Source organism: Rhinolophus sinicus, linkage group LG05 (assembly GCF_036562045.2).
Source record: "Rhinolophus sinicus isolate RSC01 linkage group LG05, ASM3656204v1, whole genome shotgun sequence".
In the NCBI taxonomy this organism is placed as follows: domain Eukaryota; kingdom Metazoa; phylum Chordata; class Mammalia; order Chiroptera; family Rhinolophidae; genus Rhinolophus; species Rhinolophus sinicus.
In genome coordinates, this window is record NC_133755.1 from 42,412,298 (window position 1) to 42,436,254 (window position 23,957).

Below are 23,957 nucleotides of genomic sequence, written 5' to 3' on the forward strand. Positions count from 1 at the left end.
CATCACATCTGTTTGCAATCCCAAAGTCTTCCATGCTTCATAAGGGATACTCAATATCACCTTTCCCTTTTTTTTTTTTTTTTTGCCTGCTCTTTCAAGGTCTTCATTTTACACCACTAACTTGTGGTTAAAAGGATTGCTTTTGTTGCTATTTCTGTATTAATCTGTTTGGGGGGTTTTGTTCATTTGTTGTGCTTTGTTGCTTTCTTTAAGAGAGTCTAGGCTATTGACACATGCATCATATATGTACCACCATATTTATGTATACATATATCACGTTTTGCTATATTATATACACATCATTTTTTTTCTGGCTACCAGCCTGTTTTTTTCAGTTATAACCCCCAAGCATAGGACACAAAAATTTATTTGTGTACCATGTCCTTCCTACATGGGGTCACAGAATGATTTGCAGTGAGTCAGTGGGGAGCTGACAGGGAGAAAACGTTTTTTGGGAGCAGGGTTTGAAAGGGGATGTCACTGTGAGGCAAGAGTAGCCATTCATTTGTAAAGAGCACAGCCCTGATTGGCCTGGGCTCAATTCTAAAAGAAAAATCCCCAAAACTATTGAATTTTTAAGTTGAGTTTCACTGTGAAAATGGTGAAGGAATTGGTTGAGTGTGTCTCACTTTGAAGGGGAAAATTTTACTGACCCTCTTATTTAGGAACTCACAACCAAGGGAAGAGTAATGGGGGATTTGAAAGGAATATGGACAAAGGTAGGGATTTCAGAGAGGCCAAGGCAAAACAGAATGTGCTGGGTGGTGAAAAGGAAGTATTAGAGACATAAAGCGAAGAATGAGGTCAAATATCAGATACTGGAACCAAAGTTACACCCTGTTTAGTGCTCCATCTCAATCATCATCGCTTATGGCATTATTACCAGGACTAACAATTATTGAGGGCTAACTAAGTGCAGGTACTCTGCGAAGCAGCATATATGGCCTTAACTTTAATTCTCACCAAAACCCCATGAGGTGGTTATTCTTTATCATTCCCATTTTACAGATGTGGAAACTAAGGCTTAAAGAGAATTGGTAACTTGCTGAAGTTCCCATAATTTGGCAAGTATTAGAGCGAGTAGGGCAAGTAGAACTCTGGCTCATCCAGCTCCAGGGCCCATTGTGCTAACCACTGCTGATGTTCTCCTCCCCTTGGAGGCTTGCATTTTAAAACTGTACATGGGTCAGAAGTTTGAGGTCTTACTACCAGGTTGCTCACCAAGAGACTAATCAATCAGCATTGCTATAGTAGGTCAAACTTTACTCCTAATCTTTGGTGGAGTAGAAAGATGATAAATTGCTTATGCAGAAATTGATCTAAGCACTGTTTTATGAAAAATGCAGGATATCCATATATTTAGAGAGTCTTCTAGAAGAAATTTGAATTAGAGAACAATGTAATTGAATTTTTCTGTCTTTCTTGGCATTTTAGCTACTAATTAATGTAGAGTCTTGGATGTTGGAAAGACTTAGAGAGATCAATAATAATATTAACCCTTACGAAAAGGTTTCCTATGAGAAGAGATTGTAACTCAGGGTCTTTGATGGAAAAGTCAAAGGTTAGAGTTCATGAGTGCCTTCTCTATTGGCAGGGAATGGGTGTGGGGCAAACTCTATTGCTACTATCACCTTTAAGATTTCCTCAGAACCCTAGCTCTCTCTGCATCTGAGGGAGATAGTAATCCCCTTCTTAATACATTGAGATTGGGAGGGGAAAGGAAAGAGTAGGGTTGGCAACCACAACCAGGCAAGATATCTGGTATAAATGGGGCCCTCCCCATCACCTTCCCAGCCAGGCAGATCGTCCACCCCGCAGCTCTGCCCTAGTAAGAACTCCCCTTGTCTCTCAGGCCACAGTTGGTCATGTGGATTCACCCCTCCCACACTCTCAACCCCCACCCTGGCATTCTCCCTCCTTCCAATAGTCCTTTGGGCAGACATGACTGACAACAGTGCCACGGGCGATGATGTCACAAAGAAGGGGCAGTGTGCCCTGTTAGACCATCTTTCACTCCAGTGGACTCGCCTTCACAGACAAATTGATTTGCAAAGGTTCAGGCTGCCAGCCCAGCCTGCTTTGCATACAGAACGCTCCCTGGTGACACAATAAAAAGTGGCCAGGCTAACAGAGGAGCACAGCGGGGTCTGGCCGGTTCAAAGTCCAAACTCCACTCCCCCTCACCTCAGTCTGGTTTGAAAGGTCACTGTGTGTCTGGGAAAATAGTCGCAGGATACAATCCTTTATTAAAGGTCACTATTTTTCAACAGCACTTAACACACACTTACACACAAATTGAGACTGGAGAGGGGAAAAAAAAACTGGGGGCTGCATCGTATTGTATATTGTGCTTGCAAGATTTATGTCTTGTGGTCACCAGCAATAAACACACACTGCTTCAGTATTAAAGTTCACATTAATCCACTGATTCTCCATCCCCTGGAAATCAGCCTCTTCTTTGCCAAGCAGACGGGGGCTACCGAGACTTTTGTTCATCTCTTTTGTTCCTTCCCCATCTTTGCCTTCCCTTGTTGCAAGTTTTTTAGTTTGGTTTAGTTATTTTATTATTATTATTATTATTATTATTATTATTGCTGGTGTTGTTATTGTTGACATGCAGCTACAGGACTTTACTGTCGGTAGTTTCCTCTCTTGCGTTGTGCGTGATGTGTGCCCGGCATTTAGATCCAAGACCATGCATACTCACCATGCCAGAGACCCAGAGTGTGCCTCTGTGAGTCTGTGTCTGTCACAGACCTTGAGAAGGGAAAGTCAAGTTCTTTTCTGTACTACTCGTGAAAATCCAGGGGAGCACTGAAGCCACGCCAATGGCCATAAAGCCATCAAGGAGGCTGCCAGTCCTGCCTATCCATTATGTTGTATGTGTTATTTGAGTAAATACTTCCAATACGAGCAAAAATAGCAATTGTATTTTCTTCCAGTGACAGGCAGTTCATGTTTGGTTCCCAAAGAATGTTAACAATAGCAACCCCTGCATTCTTAACAAAAGAGATTTTCAAAGAAGTCAGCCCGAGCTGTTAGACTAATTTAGGCAAGAACTGCAAAAGAAAATATTTAGGGGAAATTCTATGAATTTCAAATAGCCGGCAAAATATATAACGTTGGGGATTCCACTGTGCTCTGTAACACATTTTTGCAAAGCTTTTGCCAGTGATAGATTTCTGAGCTATCAAAAGCACATTAATTTTTTCTGATTAAAACAGCTGTGAAAATATACAAGTGTAACTGTGAAAAATCCGGGGCTTATTGTAATACTTTCAGCAAAACAAGGATAAAAGATTTTTAAATACAGACTTGCCAAAAGTAAAATATCTAACACGGGAGAACTAATTCTGCGCGTGCTTCTAATATTTTGGCATAAATACTTTAATCCTCTTGTCCATCCTGTTGGCACCTCGTCTACAATTGACTTGTTAAGGGCGAGTTCCTTTGTAATGTCGTCAGCACCTCTCCGTAGTTATTGACTGTGCTCTCATTAAAACGGCAAGATCACAAAACGGCAGAAGTGAGAAGAGGTGGGGAGGAATCTGGCTCCTCACTACAAAGGTATTCAGAAAGGCGAAAGAACCTAAAGGAGAAATGAAAAAACATGACAGAAGTGAAACTGTCTACCAAGGAGGAGGAGGAGCAGGGAGGAGGAGACTTCCGGAGGTGGGGCTGGAATTAGGAGACTCTGTTTTCATGTTTCTGTTTATGATCAAAATACACAAGGGAATCACAAAGACCAAGTTCAAGTTGCTTGTTGTGTTCACCCAGAGTTATGCTGTGATATGGCACATGCATGAAGCACACGAGCATACCTACGAGCTCGCGCGTGCACACACACACACACACACACACACACACACACAGTTTGTGTCCTCATTACTTAAAATAAATTGTTTTGGAGAAAGATGTCAACCTCTCTTGCTTGAGCCCGTGATTCGGGCTTGGCTGGTAATAATTTCACTGTGGACCTAGACTCTTCATTCCCTGATCTACTGCCTTGAAGGGGTGACTTTATGAATAAAGTCATTATGTGATTCAAAAGCATGGGGTGGAGGGCAGTGCATGCTTAACCAAAACAAGGTGCCTTTTGAGGAGAACAACCCAAATTCAGCCCCCCCACTCTGAAGGCTACAGGCTGGAAACGCACGGTTGTGCTGTGCTGCACTGACTGGCCATGGCTCCCATTCAGACAGGAATTCTGGGGTTGGGGCTCTGGGTCAGCTGTGAGGTTGCCAAGTGCTAGCCATTCCCAATGTAGAGCTCAGACTCAGCATTCCCCTGCCTCCAGGAAAACAACACAAACAAAACCCCTCCTCAAAGCTGTTCGGAAAGGACTCTGGTCCCACTATAAACGTAAGTGCCTGGCATTCCAATCTAGAGCCCCCAATGTATTCCAAGGCAGCAAGCACACGAATGCATAAAATGTCTGGGCTCAGCTGAGATGAGGCATCTCCTAGTCTCCGCAAATGAGGCCTTTCGGACAGGAAAGGATGAAGAGCCAGATTCTGAGGTGGGTTGGGGATCATGGAGCCAGGATGGTCCCTCTCTCCCCTCCCCTAGACTCTCTCTCCCTCCCAGCCTCCACCCCTCACCTCTCCGCAGGTGATTAATTCCAGGCCCAAGAGGGTCTCTAAAGGGAGCCACATTCCCTGCAGTGACACCCAGTGCTAAGGAAGAGCAGAACAAGCAGAGGCTCCTCTGTTACCAGATGTGGCGAGAAGTCAGCATGTCTCCTCCGGCCAGGCTGAGAGTGCCCTGGTCCCTGGGCAGCTGTGCACTCTGCCTTACCCAGGATGGGGTGCTCCGAGCCACACTCCGGCCACTGGATTGTGGTCTGAAGAATTCCTGCATGTCAGAATGGCTCCCAGCACCTGTGTGCAGCACAGGGCAAGCCCGCAAGCTGTCTGCTCTTCCTCTGCATCCTGGTTCAGCCTCTTGCCCAGGACCACTCCACCCATACCCATCATTGCATTCTATCCCACCCTCGCCCCTCCACCCCTGGAAACCTGTGATCAGGTACTTGCAGGTACTATCCATCCAGGTACGTTCCAGGGAAATATCACCTCTCACTGTAAGAAGTACTCAGACTTTTCTTTTTTCTTTTTTTAATGTATCCTTTTTAATTAAAGTTTATTGGGGTGACCATTGTTAGTGAAGTTACATAGATTTCAGGTGTACAATTCTGTAATACATCATCTATATATCACATTGTGTGTTCACCACCCAGAGTTAGTTCTCTTTCCATCACCATATATTTGATCTCCTTTACCTTCATCTACCACCCCTCTCCCTGCTGACCCTCTGGTAACCACTAAATTATTGTCTGTGTCTATGAGTTTTGTTTTTTCATTTGTTTGTCTTGTTCTTTTCTTGTTTTCAGTTTTATATACCACATATCAGTGAAATCATGGTTCTCAACTTTTTCTGTCTGACTTATTTCGCTTAGTATTATAATCTCAAGATCCATCCATGTTGTCACAAATGGTCCTATTTCATCTTTTCTTACCGCCGAATAGTATTTCATTGTGTATATATACCACATCTTCTTTATCCATTCATCTATTGAAGGACACTTCGGTTGTTTCCATATCTTGGCCACTGTAGATAAAGCAGCAATGAACATTGGAGCACATATGTCTTTGTGGATAAATGTTTTCAGATTTTTTGGGTAGATACCCAGGAAAGGGATCGCTGGGTCACATGGTAATTCTATTCTTAATATTTTTAGGAACCTCCACACTGCCTTCCATAGTGGCTGCACCAATCTGCATTCCCACCAACAGTGTATGAGAGTTCCCTTTTCTCCACAGCCTCTCCAACACTTGTTACTATTTGTCTTGTTGATGATAGCCATTCTAACTGGGGTGAGGTGATACATCATTGTGGTTTTTATTTGCATTTCTCTGATGATTAGTAATGTTGAGCATTTTTTCATATGTCTATTGGCCATTTGTATGTCTTCTTTGGAGAAATGTCTCTTCAGGTCCTCTGCCCATTTTTCAATTGGATTGTTTGCTTTTTGTTGTGGAGTTGTATGAGTTCCTTATATATTTTGGATATTAGCCCCTTATCGGAGGTGTTGTTTGCAAAACTCTTCTCCCATTCAGTTGGTTGTCTCTCTATTTTATCGATGGTTTCTTTTGCTGTGCAGAAGCTTTTTAGTTTGATATAGTCCCATTCATTTATTTTAGCTTTTACTTCTCTTGCCTTTGGAGTCAAATTCATAAAATGCTCTTTGAACCCAAATTCCGTAAGTTTAGTACCTATTTTCTTCTATGCAGTTTATTGTTTCAGGTCTTATGTTTAGGTCTTTGAGGACTTTTCCATGCATGACAAGCCCTGGAGATTGCCCCAAATGGACAGAGTCTGGCTAATGCAAAGGCCTCTCATGACACAGTAGACCTTCAGGCTGAAAAACTACTATCACTTTTCTCCAAGGCTCAGGGGTTTGGGACATTTCAGTTTTTCCTATTTTTGCAGGCCCCAAAGAGAAGTGTCCCAGGTATTTTCTTAGCCCTGCGTTATTTAATCCTATCATGATTATGTGGGAGTGTGTGCCCATATATGCGTGTCTGTGCAAATCACACTGGGGGAAACACCGATGCCGTCATCCTTTGGTTACATGGAGGGCTCAGTAGCTCAGACCTTGAGAACAGGAAATTCTGGGTCAGCGCATCCAGAATGTCAGCAACATGAGAGCAGGGACTTTTGTCTATTTTATACACAGCTTAGTCCCAGCACCTAGTGTAGGCTGGCTCACCAGTCCGTGCTCAATAGATATTTATTGAAAATGTTACAGAATGTGAGTGTATGACTCAGTGCTTTCTGTCATTTCTTTTATTTTCAACTGATTAGAAAAAAAAATCACCTGGGTAGGAGATTGACACGTTGTTTTTTGTTTATCGGACCTTCCTTTTGTGGTCCTTCGAGGGGAAGACAAGGCGAGAGCATGTGTGTGTGCGCGTGTGTGTGTGTGTGTGCGTGTGCATATGTGTGTGTACATATGTTGGCGGTTAGCATCTATATGTGGCTCTTTTTCCTTTGCTATGTCTGGTCTAATCCCTCCACTTCTTCGCTGCCTGGGCCATGCACCTGAGCTCTGTTATAATAGTAATTACAATGGTTTTGACAGCCTTATGAGTATAGTTCGTAAAGGAGCTGTCACAGAAATTAGCAAGTTTTGCCAACAGCTCAGCTGGGAGGTGATGGGAGCCCAGGCCGGGACAGGAGGAGTTAACTGAGATGAGTGGGGTGTTATGCAAAACACCAAATCCCTAAACTCCTGCAAAGATCTTTGATGATGGCCATGATCAATAGATTCTCAGACCACACTGACATAACCTTGTCATGCCTCAGCAAGGGTACAGTGGCTAAAAAGGCGTGGGGAGGTGGAGAGGTGGGAGGAGGTGGGGGGAGAGAGAACAGGGGAGGGGATAAAGATATCATGTGCCCTCCCTTCTCCTGCCCCCCAGCGCCCCTCCTTTCCACACCCACCCCGTCTTCAACAGGCTTCACACAGCAAGTGACTGGTAATGGTTCTTTGGCCTTGTACAGCTTTTAAAATCCTTCAGCTGAAGCATCTCAGCTCCAATCGCCAGCAAAGCTTGAGCACCCTTGAGACCCTGGTGCAGATAATCATCATCCACTCAGTGACAAGAAGCTGAGCGCCGCTTCGGTACCAAGGAGACCGAATGTGGCAGGGCACCAAGGTGCCATCTTAGACACATCCAAGCAGCCGCTGTGGCAGCAGCAGCAGGAGCACACGGGGATGTGTATGTGTGTGAGTTGTTGTTTTTTTCCTCCTTTTCTTCTTCTTCTTCATCTTCTTTTCCCTCTTTCCTCTCACCCTCCTCAGAGAATTGTCTCTCAAGAGGGATGCTGTTAACACCGCTGCTCTTAGCAGGCTTCCCGTTACCCAGTGCCTGCCGGACCAAATTGAATCCTGTAGTCAATACTGTTGGAAAGGAAAATGACATTAATTTGTGTAAAAGTGTAATCAAAAGGTGGTTGGGTGATTTTTCTTGCTTTCAGAGAAATGCGGGTTTGAGTTCATGATTATATAAAAGAGAGCCAGCCGGTCAGCCACTTCCTGCCTTTCTCCCAGCACTTCCCAAGCACTCTTTCTGCCATGTGACAGCAGTATAGTTAATGGTGCTGCATTATGTATACAATACACTGTGGATGGTACAGCTGGCTGGGATGGTCCTGCGGACCAGGGTGCTGATGGGTATTTACACGCCAGCTGAAAGGTAGAAGACAGAATACCTAGAAATAAAAGAAGAGCCATCCCTAACATACACAGAACTGAAACCCCCAGCAGCTTGGAACAGCGGGTAAATTTCTAAATCTCAAGGGCCCCTGCGTTTATATTCTCTTTCCACCTCAGGCCTTTGGCTCACATTTTCCATTCACAGAGCTCCCTGGCAAATTGAAGATGGTCTAAACAAGGAATACCACATCCCTTGCACGTATTAAAAATAGCTCTCCAAACAGCCCGAAATATTTTCATTCCATTGTCAACTTTCCACCTCGCACCTTAACAAGGGACAGTCCTCAGAGAGGGACAGCTCCCGGCAATTGTCCTTTGCAGGCATGACTCTAAAGCCAAGTCACCAGGCCTGAACCCCATACCCAGAAGCAGATCAATTTTACTCTTAAGCAGTCGTGCAAAGGAGATTGCAGGCACTGGAGGTTTGCGAAAGGAAAGATGCTGTTCCATTCCGACGCCGTGAGGACAGAGGTGGGCATTGCATATGCAGCTTAGCTATTCCCCAGGGGCGAATGAATGTTAGGCACTGACCACTACGCTGGAAGAGGTCACGGTAATAAAGCTGGGAGCCTGGGAGAAAAAGAAAGGGAACCATCTTTGTCCTGAAAGTATAGAAAGTTTGCCAGGAACCGAAGCAGGGAATTTTAGGATCCCAGAGAGCCTGACGAAAGAAAGCTCCATCTTTAAAAAGTTATTTAAGGGATTGGCCTTATGCAAGGAGCCGAGGAGGTGGGAACCCAGAGTCAGAAAGGGCAATCTCGATGCCTCTCTATCCCATCATCACCCCCCACACACAAGGAAAAGCTGTCCCTACGTGCTGACCAAAATTTGAATTCATTTAGTTGATTCATTCATTCAATAACATGTATTGACCATCTGCCATATGCCGGGCACTGTGCTCAATCCTGGGGATACCACAGTCAACAAAATTCACAAAAATATCTGTTCCCATGGAACTTACCTTCTATCCTTCCACGAAGGATGAAGCCTTTCATAAGACAATGAGAGATGCAAACAGATAACTAGGTGTGACTGAGATCTGTGTTCTCTATGGAATTTTTAGCAGGTGGGGGAAAGGAGTGCAGGACATCAAGCTGAGAGGGAAGAAGGAAGAAAGGGGCCGTGCAAAGAAGGAAGGAGGAGACTACAAAAGCTGAAGGCACTGAAGCAAGAGTCCCCGGGCTTTGCAATTTTGCTGAGGATTAGCACTGGCAATAAAGTGGTGATCATGCTAATATCCGCGGGGTTAAACGCCAAGGTTCTGAGTTACTATCATATGTATAAGAGGCGAGAAGCTGGCAAAAATCTTCTCTGCTCAGCAGCCAGTAAGCCTGTTTTCCAAGGCCAGGTTTAAATGCAAAACTCCAGGGCTTTCCAATATTCAGAGCAGTAGAGAAACTGTTCCTGACCACTAGGGAGCTGGCCTCCTCCTTCTCGCCCCAGGTTTCCCACAAATCTCTGGAATGCCTAGGAGCCCAAGCATGGCAACCTGTTTACCAGAAAAAACCCAACAATTTATAAATAATAACTCTTTCCCTAAAATTCTGGTGTGCTGTACAAACTTAATGAAAAACTTGACCTTCATCCTCAATGACAACAGTATCTACGAAAGCCACGGATTTCACTCAAGCCCCACGTCACGCTTTGCCCTAGTGTTCAGATTCATTCAGAGTCCTTGAGTCATAGAAAAGCCTGATTTACATCTGAATCATCCCTGAGCTTGTGTCCAGTAGCCTCCTTGCCATCATGCTATTTCTAGCCCTAACACAGAGTCACTGTCCCCTTCTCAGCCCTGATTCCCTTGGCCCTCTACCTGCATCGTGACATGGAACTCAGGCATCGCCCCCACTCTAGGAAGGTGTTTTCCTCTGTAGTTAGAATTATCGCCAACTTCCTTCTCTCATAAAAAGGAAAACAAAAAGCTTCCAAATTACTTCATAGGAATCAAATAGCATCCCAAAAGTAAATAAACAAGTCCCTTTGCAATGCCATGTGTACATGTGCACATATACATGCACACACACACACACACACACACACACACACACACTCTCACTCACTCACATGCAACCATCCCAAAACTACTGGCCTGAAAACTTGGCTATCCCACAGTTGCCCCTTTCTAGATAACTACATAAAAAGAGGTCAAGTCTCGGTCTGCAGCCTGAGCTCAGTCTGTGGTCTGCCCAGAGTCACTAAAATAAAAAGATCATCCAAAGAGCTGAAAGAATCAAAGTTACTCAGTGTGCACACTGCCCAGGGGTACTGAAACAAGGTTGAAAATACAACCTGGTAGGTGACGGCTATGTGGGGTATTAGATTGTGGCTGGCCCAGGGTACTGAATGGCACACTGATCTACTGGGCACAATTTGGTTATGCAGAGAAACGAGCTGAAGAGAAAGACCCAAATACACAAAAAGAATGAGAGACAAGGGGAGAGATCTAGAATGAGACCTAGTGATTGAGGGAGACAGAATGAGTGACAATGAGACAAAGAGGCAGGGAAGACAAAGGCAGTGCCCTCTTTTCCTCAATGTTCCCAGAGATTAGAAATGAAACCAAAATGAATAAATCACCATCCTGGTTGGTGATATTGGAAACTTCTTTTTTTCCTTGAGAGGAGGGACAGCGGATGAGGTCCTCTCTTTATCCAATTTTAAACAGTCTGCAGGGAGAGGGGGGAGGGCGGAATGCTGACCAGGAAAACAACAGCAACAGGAGGAAGAACGGTGCATGGATGTGAACCGACTGTGAAAGTTTGTGTGGCAATCAAATTGTTGTGATTTTATGACTCTGATGTCTCCTTGCCAATATTTTTTCTTTTCTCCCCTCAAACATGTTCCCTTAGGCCCTGCTTTATTGAACTTCAGACAATAGTGACATCAACATAGACACATACATCCAGGCAGACTCAGCCTGAGGCGGGACACCACGCTGCAAAGGGCAAAGGTTTGACCCAAGAAAAATTTCTCATGGGGTCAGATCACACTGCCTGGCCAGAGGGATTTTTTTTCGCCTGGTATTGTTTTCTCTCCTCAAGTGACTGATTTTCCCAGCCAAATCTTTAACTCTGGTGCAGAAGGAGTGATATTTACCTCTTCCAAGTTTGGGTGTAGATATCTGTCTCCTGCCACTTCCCATCAAGACCATCACTTTTTTTTAAGCTGCCACTTATCCAAGTCTCAGCCTGGTGACATAGGCAATGCAGCCAGGGCTGCACTGCTCTAGCTCAGGCCTCCCTGCAACTTCCCACCTGCCATCCCTACCCCTCCACCCCCATCCCTGTCCCATGCCCTCCTCAGGGAACTAAGCATCTCTCAAAACTTCAAGATTACATGTGGGCCAATGGGAAGGCATTTGTTAGTTGCAAATGTTCAAATTAACACTTGCTTCTGTCTCTGAGTCTACAGGGAAAACCAAGTCTGACTACTAATTACGGCTTTTGGGGGTGAAAATAAACGGGAATGTGGCAAGTAGAGGCCTTGGTGCAGAAGAAAAATGTCTTCATTTGGTTGCAGCATGTTGACATTTGGGGCCAAAAAGTGGGAGAGAGGAGTCTGAGGCAGCAAGCAACCTTATCCCGCTCCCTCAGGGAAAAGCACAGTGTCTTCAGGCCTTGCCATTATACGCTGGGCCTCCAAGTTCTAGAGCTGTCTCACTCATCTTTATCAGTTTTTTGACAGTAGCAGAATTGGGAGGGAAGTTGTCCCAGGGATCAGTGGAAGGTCAGTGGAAGGTGCACGGGCTGCCCAACATAGCTGGTCTCTTTCTGACCTCTGAGCCCCCAGTTCCCTCCACAGCACAAATCCTGGCAGAATATCCCAGACTTGCAGCAACACCTATGAAGAGTTTTCTGATGATTCCATCCCATGCAATTTCTTCATTTCTTTGAAGTACTTTTTCCACTACTCTTTTGCCAATGTAACTGCTTTGTAGAGTTGGTTAACGTTTACTGATCAGCCCTAATGAGATTTTTCAGTCTGAGAAATACTGTCTTTCGTCTTGGGAAATTACACCCTCAAATATTATTGCTTCTGCATCTTTTCCTCTATTTTTCCTCTTGGGACGCCAATTAAATATATGTTGGGGCATTTTGATCTCTTCTTCAGATTTCTTAAGTTCCTTTTCATGTTTACCATCCCATTATCTTTTTCTGCCTCATTTTAGGACACTTTCTCAGATCAGCCTTCCAGTTGCCTACTTCATTTTTTGTTGTGTACAATATGCTATTTGGTCCATGGTGTGGCTTAAAATATACCTGCAAATTCTTAGATAGTCCTTCCTCTAAGAGGGGGCATTTAATTCCTCTCCCCTTGAATTAGGGCTAGTCTTAACGAGTCTCCTCTAATGAACAGAATGTGGTGGAGTTACAGACTTGGTCACAAAAAGTATTGTTGGTTTCCTTCCTCCTAGCTCTGTGATCACTTGCTCTGCCATGTTTTCCCGAAAATAAGACCTAGCTGGACAATCAGCTGTAACACATCTTTTGGAGCAAAAATGAATATAAGACCCGTTCTTATTGAATATAAGACCAGGTATGATATGATATGATATGATATGATATGAGATATGATATGATGATATGATATGATATGATATGATCTATATGATATGATATGATATGATATGATATGATATGATATGATATGATATAATATAATATATCAGGTTTTATATTTACTTTGGCTCCAAAAGATGCATTAGAGCTGATTGTCCGGCTAGGTCTTATTTTCGGGGAAACACAGTAGGGGAAACAAGTTGCATGTCATGAGGACCCATCAAGGTGCACTTTGGAGAAGCCTCATGGGGAGGAACTGAGGTCATCTGCCACCTTCCCTAATAGGGAATCATCTTGGAATCAGGTCCTCTACCCCCAGACAAACCTTCAGATGCCTGCTGATCCGCCTGATATTTTCACTATAACCTAATGAGAACCTGAACTAAAATCATAACTAATATAGCCATAGACTCAATTTTTTATTCCAGTAACTATTTCTTCATTTCTGAAGTTTCTAATTTTTTTAAATAAATACCTGTTCTTATTTTATTGCCTTCTGTTCATATTTCATTGTCTCTATGCCCTCCCTAATTCTTGCAAACATTTAAATTAATTTTAAAGCTTTTTTTATTGCTCTAATATCTCTTTTCCTTGGATGTTGGTTCATCCATTTGCTAGGTTTGTTATTTGTCTATCACAGTGTTGGACTTTCTGGGTGCATTGTAATTTTGGTTTGTGAAATTACCTTCTATGAAAATTTCTTCCTATAAATATCCAGAAAACCCAGGGCAGTCTTAAGGAGAACTTGATATACAGGCTTCTCAGCTCAAAGTAATCTACGTACTGGCCCTGGCCCTGAGTAAAACAGCATGGTCCCCAAATCCTGGGTGGTACTTCTCAGGACCTTAGCCACCCAGGCAGGAAAGCAGGGTTTTTCTGCATTTAATGGAGAGAGTATGCTTCCAGGCCTTAGCTTTATATAGGCTATACGATTCTAGCCCCCAGCTTTCAGGGTAATGGGGTCCCAGCCTTAGCCCATTTATTAGTTCCATTCCCAGCCCCCACAAGCCTAACAGCTAAGGCCTCCAATTTCCAGCGTAGCCCATGTGTTAAATTATTTTATGGAAACCACTCCACTTATGACGCTGAAAATTTCCTCTCTTGACTTAAGCCTGATTATGCACTTGTTAAATTTGTTTCCTCATCACTTGTAAGTGTTCAAGGTAAAAGGGGAGGCTTCAGCCAGTGGCCAGTGTATCCTCCTGGTACCAGAAGTCATATTTGCTAACTTCCCACATTCAGGGTTCCTCTCTCCCCAATCACAACTTAAGTTCTAAAAGTCAGGGGCAGGATCATACCCTTTTTTGTTTCCCCTCATTGGAAGAGCAGAATACCTTTAACTTGGGAGCTTCTCTATAAATATTTTATTGAATGACAGCTGAGGGGATGATATGATGAAGAGATTTGGGATAAAAATAAAATAAAACCCCCATATTCATTAGGATTTTTGATCCTCAGATTTGGAATCCCTCTAAGAAGGTGTTTCTTAAGCTTTTCTGGATCACAGACACTTGTAAAACCTAATTAGGCCCTCTCTGCAAAAGATCAAATATATATATATATGCAACAAACAAACACAAAAACGTCTGTGTTCAATTTTAGTAATTTTAAAAATTAATCCTAAAATATAAAAATGCTTCTTCTTTGTCTCCCTTAACAAAATTTTGTTTGCTGTTGTGAGTTATTTTTTTCTTGCCCCTTACCAAAGATCCTTTTTTTAATCACTAGATGTAACCCTGTCCAGCGTTCTCTCTTGACAGACATGGAAGCTGAGGCCCTGAGAGCCTATGTGACTTGCTCGAGCAAATCATGGTCTGACCTCTGGCTAGAAGCAGCTGCAGAACCAGCTGTTTTCCACTATCTAGACTGCTTCTCATAACTTTGGGACAAGGTACATTCCTATGTGGTAGCACCACAAAAAAGTTTGAATTAACTCTAATCCTGTCAATAAATGACACTGATTTGCTACCAATATGGAGCCCATCCTTCACCTTTCTTTAAAAACACCCCCTTGTACCTGGCCTTTTGCTGCGAATTAGTAAAGTCAACTGGTACATCTAAAAATGGAACCTATAGTATCAGCCCCCTTAGCCAACTGAGTGCATGTCATGCTCCCACCTGTCATTCAAGATCATTTCAACCAACATTTATTGATGCCTGGTATTTACCAGGCACTGCTTTCAGCACTAAAAATACAGAAATGACCAAGGTCATCCAGGGTTCATTGGCTAATGGAGTAATAGACGTGTGGACACATGTGCTGAACTCAGGGTATCCACAAAATGGAAAACCCTTCTAATGAAGAAAATTACAATTAATTTGAAAAAGTGGAAATTGTTTAAACTGAATTCTCAATTCACCATAGAACATATCCAGAAATTATTAACAAAAGTGATAAAACCCTCCAAAAATACTCTCAGCTCCTTGAAATTTTTAAAATTCACTAATAAATAATTTTGGTTAAAGAAAGAAAAACAGTGCAGTTCAGAACTACGTAGAAAATTATATACATGAGCATATGAGATACTCTCAAATCTATAGTCAGAGGGCAAATATATTATAGCCTTAAATGTTTTCATGAATTTTTAAAGGATAAAAAGAAACTAAAATTTTAAATCAAATGATTTAGAAAAAGTAAAGAAGAAATGATTAACAAAAATAAAACAGAAATTAATGTATTAACAAAAGAAAAAGAGCTGAGCTTATAAATAAAATTAAGAGAATAATACATAAGTATTCAAAATTAGGAGTGAAAAAACATATAATCCACTGACATGAAACACTTTTACTTACACAAGAATCTCATGTGCCACACTACACCAAATAAAAATAAAATTTCTGCAAAACAGATAATTTTCTTTAAAAATGCAGATTACCAAAATTGTATCCAAAAAAAGTAGAAAAGTTGAACAAACAAAGCCATGGAAGAAATTGGAAAAGTCTGCCAAGGGATTAAACCCAGATGGCTTTATGGGCAAATTCTTTTAAATTTCCAAGAAATCAACTACTCTATTGCTATATAAAATGTTCCAGACCATATAATTTTTTTGAAGACTCCCTTGTTTAATTTGTGAAATTAGTATAATGCCAATAGAAAAATCTGACAAAGACAAAAACAAAACAATAAACAGTCTAACAAAACTTTGGCCAATCTCATATTAGTATAAGTAAAACGATCAACACATATCGAATGCAGGGTAAGTATGTTCATTATTCCCACCGCAGTTTTGTTTTGTTTTGTTTTTTAAGAAATTTAGCCAATGCAGTAAGACAAGAAGATATAAGAAATGCAAACATCGAAAAGGAGACCAAATTAATATTATTTGTATAACTGATAGTCACCAACCCAGAAAACTCAAGGTAATATACCTTTGAAACTAGTTACCCAGTAAACTAGACAATTACAAAATAAATATATATAAAACAAAGCTTCTTAAATTAGCAGCAATAACTACACAGTAAATATAATGGGTAAAGTATTTCATTTCCATTAGTAACAAAAACACAAAGATATTACAATAAATTTAACAAGAAATGTGCAGGACCTTTATAAAGGAAACAACATGCTCTACAAAGATCCATAAAGAATACTTGAAAATAGAAGAGTGTTTCAGGTAGACAGGTAGATGATAGATAGATGGATGATAGATAGATAGATAGATAGATAGATAGATAGATAGATAGATAGATGATAGATAGATATAGATAGACTGAAAGGTGAGATTTAATATTGAAAAATTGTACATTCTCTCCAAGTTAATGGAGTTTTTACTCATAATCACAATGGAAAATTTAGGAATCTGAAAAAAATGGTTTTAAATTTCAAAAATTGTGTTGAAAAATCAAGAAGGAGAAGTTGAACTTCAGATACCGAAACAAATTATAAATCTAGTAAATAAAACAATGTAGGACACAACAGAAAGCACCAAAACAGGTCAACCAGATAAGAATTTAGTCTAGGAAAAGTGTGACATTTCAAATACACAGAAAAGATACGATTTTTAGGAAGTGGTTCTAGGACAACTGGGCAACTATTTGAAATAAAATGTAAAATTCAATCCTTACCTCATATGGCATGCCAAATTTTTAAGTGGATTTTAAAAATCAATGTTCAAAAAATTATAAAAGAACAAAAGTGTAGATGAATATTGATCTGATGGTTGGTATGCAAAACTTTTCTATGAATAAAATAAGGAAGGGAGGGAGAGAGGATGGAAGAGAGGAAATACCAGTAGATTTAACTATATGAAAGTTACTTCTAGATATAAAAATGACATTAATAAACACTGAAGGCAAATATAACTTGATAAAAATATCTGCAACATGTAACAGATAAAGAATGAATATTCTTACAACTAGTTCTTGTAAATCTATAATAAAAATAAAAATATTGTTTAAAATTAGCAAATGATAAGGATAAGCAATTCAAAAAAGGAAAAACACATATAATGTAGAAGTGCTTGAAATGTTTAGCTTCAATAATAACCAAAAAATTTCAAGTTAAAACAAGGCACCATGTTTCATCTAATTTCAAAAATTGAAATACCCAAGGCTGGTGAGGATATAGGATTATGGCTTTTTTACATATTCTGCTGGCAAAGCTGTAAATTAATATACTTCTGAGGAGCAGTTTAGTAATAGGTATCAAAAACCACTCAAATATTCACCACTTTGACCCAGGATTTCCACCTCTCGAATTTTACCCTAAGAAAATGATCAAAGCTGCTTACAAAGATATGCATACAAGAATATTCTTTGCAGTATTACTTCAACAGAGAAGAGTTTGATTCCTCTAAAATACATTTAATCAGGGCCCTGATTAAATGATTTACAGCATGTCCACATGCAAATTCATTAAAATTTACCTATAGATTATGTAATGACACAAGAAAACATCCAAAATACATTGCTAAAGAAAATGTTACAAAATAGTATGTGAAATATAATCTGAACTGTGCTTCAAAATTTTAATCATGAAATTTGTTATAAGTGTCTGTCTTGTTCACTCTTATACTGCTAGAATTTTCTCATCCCTGGCTGCTCATTAGAATAGTCTGGCACATTTTTACAAAAACCCCTGCCTGGGCACCACCCAAAAAAATAAAATAAAATAAAATAAAACAGAATCTCTGTGGGTGGGTTGTTTTTTTGTTTTGTTTTGTTTTTTTAATTTCTCCAAGTAATTCTAATGTGCAGCCAAGGTTAAAAACTACTGCTGTATACCACAGTGATGCTCAGCCTGGGCAATTTTGCCCCAGGGGACATTTGGCAATATCTGGAGACATTTTTGGCTGTCGTCCCATCTTGGAGTGGGGGAGTTGCTACTGATGTCTAGTGTATGGGGGCCAGGTTTTGTGACCTGCATTTGTTCCTTCAAAACTTATATGTTGAAGTCCCAATCCCTAGTACCTCAGAACATAACAGTATTTGGAGATAAGGTCATCAAAGAGCTGATTAAGTTAAAATGAGGCCTTTTGGGTAAGGGCCTGAATCCAATATAACTAATGTCCTTACAAAAAGGAGACACCAGGAATGTGCATGCACAGAGAAAAGGTCACGTGAGGACACAGGGAGAAGGTGGCCGTCTATAAGCCAAGGAGAGAAGCCTCAGAAGAAACCAACCTTGTTGTTACCTTGAGGTTGCACTCCCAGCTGCCAGCACTGTGAGGAAATAAATTTCTGTTGTGTGAGCCCACCCCAAGTCTGTGGTATTTTGTTATAGGGTGGCCCTGGCGCACAGGGATGTTGCTAAATACCACATAATGCACAGGACAATCCCCACCAACAAAGAATTATTTGACCCAAAACATCAATCGTGTCAAGGTTGAAACTCTGTTCTGGAGTCTAGCTTGGTGCTGTGTGTAGATAATCAATAAATATTTTTGTGACTAGGTGAATGAGACATTTAGTAGGTAAAAATCGGAAGGACATGGTCACCAATGAAATGTGCACAGAGAGGAAGAGGGCAGAGTCAAGAATGGCAACCAGATTTCTGGTTGGGCCAACTGGGTGAGTGAGGAAGGCAGGATCTAGCAGGGTGGACAGGTTGGCATAGAAATTAAGTGGAAGCTTAGGGGCTATCCGGTGAAAGTGTTCAGTGGCCAGTCAGAAATAGTCTCTGGAAATACAAACAAGGCAATAGCTGGTGTGTAGAAAGAGATTCAGCTGCTACACGGAAAAAAAGAAAAAAAGACTGTCCCGGAGGAGCAGCAAGAATCAGCCAGGTACCAACAAGGAACCTTGAAGACCACCAATATTTAAAGAGCAGGCAGAAGACAAAGGAGCTAGCATGTCAGATGAAGGAAAAAGAAAGACACTAACTGAGAACCATCGTCCAAGAGTAGCCATTGGAAGCTGTGCTGGTTAGTGACAATGTACCTGGCTAGTCTGTACCAGTGGTACCCAATTATTCAACCAGACATTACTCTAGGTGTGGTTGTGGGGTTATTTTGTAGCTGTGGTTAACATCTGCAATCAGTTGACTTTAAGTAAAGGATAATATGAGTGGGCCTCATCCAGTCAGTTGAAAGACCTTAAGAGTTAAAGTGAGGTTTCCCTGAGAAAGAAGAAGTTCTGCATCCAGCAGCAACCATTCCTGCCTGAGTGTCCAGCCAGCAGCCCAGCCCTGCAGGCTTCAGACTTGCAAGTGCTCACGGTCACATAAGTCAGTTGCTCATTCCGTTTCTCTGAGGAACTCTGACTGGTACAGAAGCTGAGGAGGGGTCAGGGAAAAGGTGAGCTCACGGCTCCTTTCTGCACCCTTACACTCTGGCTATGGCATAGATGAGTGAAAAAAAGAGGTTACTCAACACCCATAGCAAGAACTCAAGAGAGGAGAAAAGAGAAAAAAGAAGAGAGAGAGAGGGCACAGGAAGATTTCAAAATTGTGTGTCTGCCTGTGGAAATGAGGAGGAGCCAAGATAGGGGAACATGGACGGAGCAAGTCAGGACAGGTGCCAGGGCTGCCCCACCAGACCCCTGCCACTACCCGCTGAGCGCTCACCGCACCGCAGATGCTGCTTCAACCTTCCAGGGGGGTGTTTTCATCTTTGTTTTTTACAGACGTAGCATCTGGACTTGAGAGACACTAAGTAATTACCCTAGATCCTCCGCTAATTTGCAGGGGAGCCGAGATCCAAACACAGACCACTCTGAGCCCACTCTCCTACGATTCCCCAAGCAGTGTCATCAGCTTGATGGAAAGTCCAGGAGTAAACAAATGGAGTTCTAATGCCGACTCTGCCCTGACTGGCTGCAGGGCATCTATAGGCAGGTGGCAGGTAGTGGGAGTCAGTCATCTGCCATGATGGAACGACACAGGTTTTGAGGTCTGGATCTCAAGTCTACCATATACTGGTCAGGTGGCCTTTGACACAGTTCTTACTCTCCCATGATTCAGCCTCCCCATCTTTAAGACAGAGATAAATGATACCTACCTTTAAAAGACTGGATTTTCTGAGACAGCATGCATAAAACACATAGCAAGTACTCAAGAAGTGGGAGTTCCAGTCCCTTCTCAATCTTTCTCTGGTCTTCAATTTTCTCACCCATTCCACCTCCTACCGGGTATTGGGCTGGTCCAATGAGATAATAAATATAAATGTTCTTGATACATTCAGGGCATCATCATTATAGAAGGACAGGATGCAAACACTGCACTCTATGCAAAATTCAGCCACCAATTGTACAACCCTGAGTAAGTCATGCACACACCCTGTGCCTCAGTTTCCCCATCTGAACGGTATGCCTAGTGATACCTGTTCCACCTTCCTTAATACGTAGGCTTCTGAAGACAAACAAGTACAATTTGTAAGTATTATAAATTGACTTTCAGGTCATATTATTGTGTTGGACTTCTAAACGGCCAGATGGCATCCCCAGTCCTCTTTGCTATACACACACCTCTCATATCCTATAATGGAAGATCATGCCCTTCAAGTAAGGTTCTTTGTCTCTTCAAGGACACACTACCTCTAACTTCATAGGATTCTCTTTTGTTTTTTCAACTCCTGACTCAATGCATATCTCATGCCTTGCTCTCCCTGTCATCTTCTCTCCCAGAGTTGACATATGGCTGAACCGATATCCTTCCTCTGTTTCCTTTCTTGTTACTACATGTCCAGTAGTATTGCATAAAAGTGCTTAACGGGAAGGGTCAAGCTCAGTTTCAAGCCTGAGGTCTGGGATTACATCAAATCCGTAACGTTTATCTGCCCTTGCCATCAGCCAAATACTTCCCAATTTAGGTCTCACTCACATCCAGAGAAGACTGCATTGTCTGGGCCACAGCGTCTCCTGCTCTTGTCTCCATTTTTCTTACTTAACTGCAGAGGTACAGCTCCCAAACCCACTTAGGCCTGTGTAATGGTCACAAACAGTGTGGCTATTCTGAGCCAGGGAGCATTTCTACCTGAGGTGGCTGCCAGGCTGCTGTCAGGGAAAACAGACCACCTCCATCAGGCTGGAGGGGGGAAGGCCCCTACAAAGGGCTTTCGGTTTCAATTAAATAAAAAGTTGATTTGAGCCCCATTTCCAAAGATCCTTGCTTTCCACATGACTTGGGTACACGGTGAATATTATTATTATATGACAGACCATTACACCATGCACAGCCCTAACTTGGGGCGAGAAGATATTGGCTAGTCCAAACACTGGCGTTTTTGTGAGATTCCACCTTAGGAGATGCCTCCTGCTGGCAAATGTGGTGTCCCTCTCTGTTCTCTTGCCTCTTGTGCATAAATTCATTTTATTGCCAGTAAATCTACAATGAATAATTGGGTGCATCCCAAGTGTCTAGGGCAGTGCCTGAAACCCAGGAGGCACTTTATAGATACCGTGTTTCCCCGAAAATAAGACCTACCCCAAAAATAAGCCCCAGTTAAGATCATCAGCCAGACAGACGCATTTAGTATGTTATCATGATGTTCCAGAAGAAGATGACATGACTGTATTTGAATAAATGTAGACTGTTGTACATGAAAAAACAAGACACCCCTGAAAATTCACCCTAATGCGTCTTTTGGAGCAAAAATTAATATAAGACCCAGTCTTATTTTCAGGGAAACACGGTATTGGTGTGGTGAATACACGAATGATGTACAAATTAAAAGTTTAAGTGGGGGTTAAAAGGGAAAATAGAGTTTGGGGTTTGGGCTTTTTTGTTTGTTTTGTTTTGTACTTAAATAGAAGAGGAAAAGAAAGAACTGTTCATTTGGGTTCCAAATTAGAAGGCAACAAAGCCCAGGAAAAAGTAAGTCATTTGTTTGACCCTTTGAGGGTGTAGTGGTCGGTCAGTACATACTGCTGGAGATCGCACAGGGCACAGCTCTAGAAATCTTCTGGGTCCAAGAAGTTTCACGCACCAGACTAGGGACGTCCCCTCTGCAACCTCTGCTCCTCACTTCTGCCTGTTTTGCTCATCCTGCCCACCTACACAACCTGAATGTGGTTACTTAACCCTGACAGCTTTCTCTGCGGAGCAGTTAGAGCCTTTAAGACCTTACCTCTGCTTCACCAGAAGTCTCTTCATTAAAGAGTTATTTAAAATGTTTCCAGGACCTAAAACATTAAGATTTAAAGGAAACAACTGACTGCTTTATTCCATGCCCAACCAGACCATTGTTTAACATGGTGAGAGCTACAACTGAGGTTACTGAACTGGAAAACAGGGTCATATGTTGCTGGAAAAGAAAGTTAGCAGGGAAATTAAAAGCAAGATAGGCTGAGGGATAAACCTAGTCAATGTGATGTCTTCAGGACTCAGGCTTTGCAGGGGTCCTGTAGTCCAAAAGTCAGACTCGAACTGGCCTCCAGGATTTCCAAAGCACCTCCTTTGTCCTACATCCCATCTCACAATATAGTCAGAATGGAAATATGCAGGCCATGAGGAGAAGGCTTCATGGAGAAGGAAGCCGTTGGCATGCTTTGAAGGATGGCAAGCCAGGCAGGCAACCAGCAGAAGACAAGATCTGGCAATGTAAACAAAGGGGTGAGAGACAACAGGGTCCAGCAGAGGCTGGAAGCTTGTTTTAAAGCAGGAGATGAACTTCTCCTTTCCAACCACACCCCACCTTGCTGAGAAAATCTCACCCTTCATGGGAAAGTGCTTTGGGGAACATCAGTCATCTGTGTCTGAGTTGGGGAGTTCATACTGAGTCATCTTGGTGTTCTGACTTGTGCGTTGCAGTTTGAGACAGGGGTTCCAATTTATTCAAAATACTATCTGGTCAGATCAGAAAATGGAAATAGATATCATCTCCTTCGAACCTGAAGTTTATTAACTCAGGACAGGAAGGAACCTCCTAAGTGGGCAGGGAATGGTGAACACATCTGTTTGGTGTCCAGCTCACAACAAATGGAAAACATCCCTGGGTTTCTCTAAGCCCTTATGGGCTTCTGTTTACCAGAACTTTCTCAGAAAAAATTCTTCACTTTTCTGAGCTGTGAGTTTATGCAGGCATCAGGATAACTCAGCAATTAAATCCCCACACAAACCAAACTCAGATGATTTTTTGCTTTCCCGGTCATTTCCCATGAAGGCCTTGTTCTCTTTGCAGGGTGGAGTACTATCAGAAAGACCAAGCCCACATAAACTTGCCTGGGCTCCATTCATTTCCTGTGGCTATTTGATGCTTGTGAGGACCCCATACCCAGCACGCCCCTCTGCCATGCTTCCATGACAAAGGCCACCTTCCGGTGCCTTACTCTTTGCAGGGGCCTCATAAAGGTAATCTAGACTTTTTGTCCTAAGTAAGATTTTCAATTTTATTGAGGACCATCTGTAGACGGTCCTTAACTGCTAGCAAGCAACAGTGGTCATATTTTTACGGACCCTTTCTATATTGGGGGAAATTCCCATGATATCAGTCCTGCCTCCTCAATGCCGTCACAACGCAAATGCCTAACCTCTTCTGCAACTAAGATGCAGCACTGTGACCTAGCTCTGTCATTCTACATATCCACATAGGATTTTGTCCTGGAAATGAGTAAGGGAGCAATGTAAGGAACCAGGCTCTGCAAAGGGAATGAATCTCTTTGACTGACCCTAGTAGCAGCATAAATATCAGACATTGGGGGACCAAGCCCAGCTCCAGACACACAAGCAGCCTAACGCCAGGAGC

At 42.2% G+C, this 23,957-nt stretch overlaps 1 long non-coding RNA gene across 1 annotated transcript; it reads right to left on the reverse strand.

Moving 5' to 3' along the window:
- Window positions 1-5,133: 5,133 nt before the first annotated feature.
- On the reverse strand, window positions 5,134-23,046 carry LOC141571548 (uncharacterized). Its single transcript, XR_012496369.1, has 3 exons — window positions 22,572-23,046; window positions 20,274-20,411; window positions 5,134-7,963 (listed from the first exon to the last, which is right to left on the reverse strand). It is a non-coding gene; the product is annotated as an uncharacterized LOC141571548 (long non-coding RNA).
- Between the last annotated feature and the right edge of the window lie 911 nt (window positions 23,047-23,957).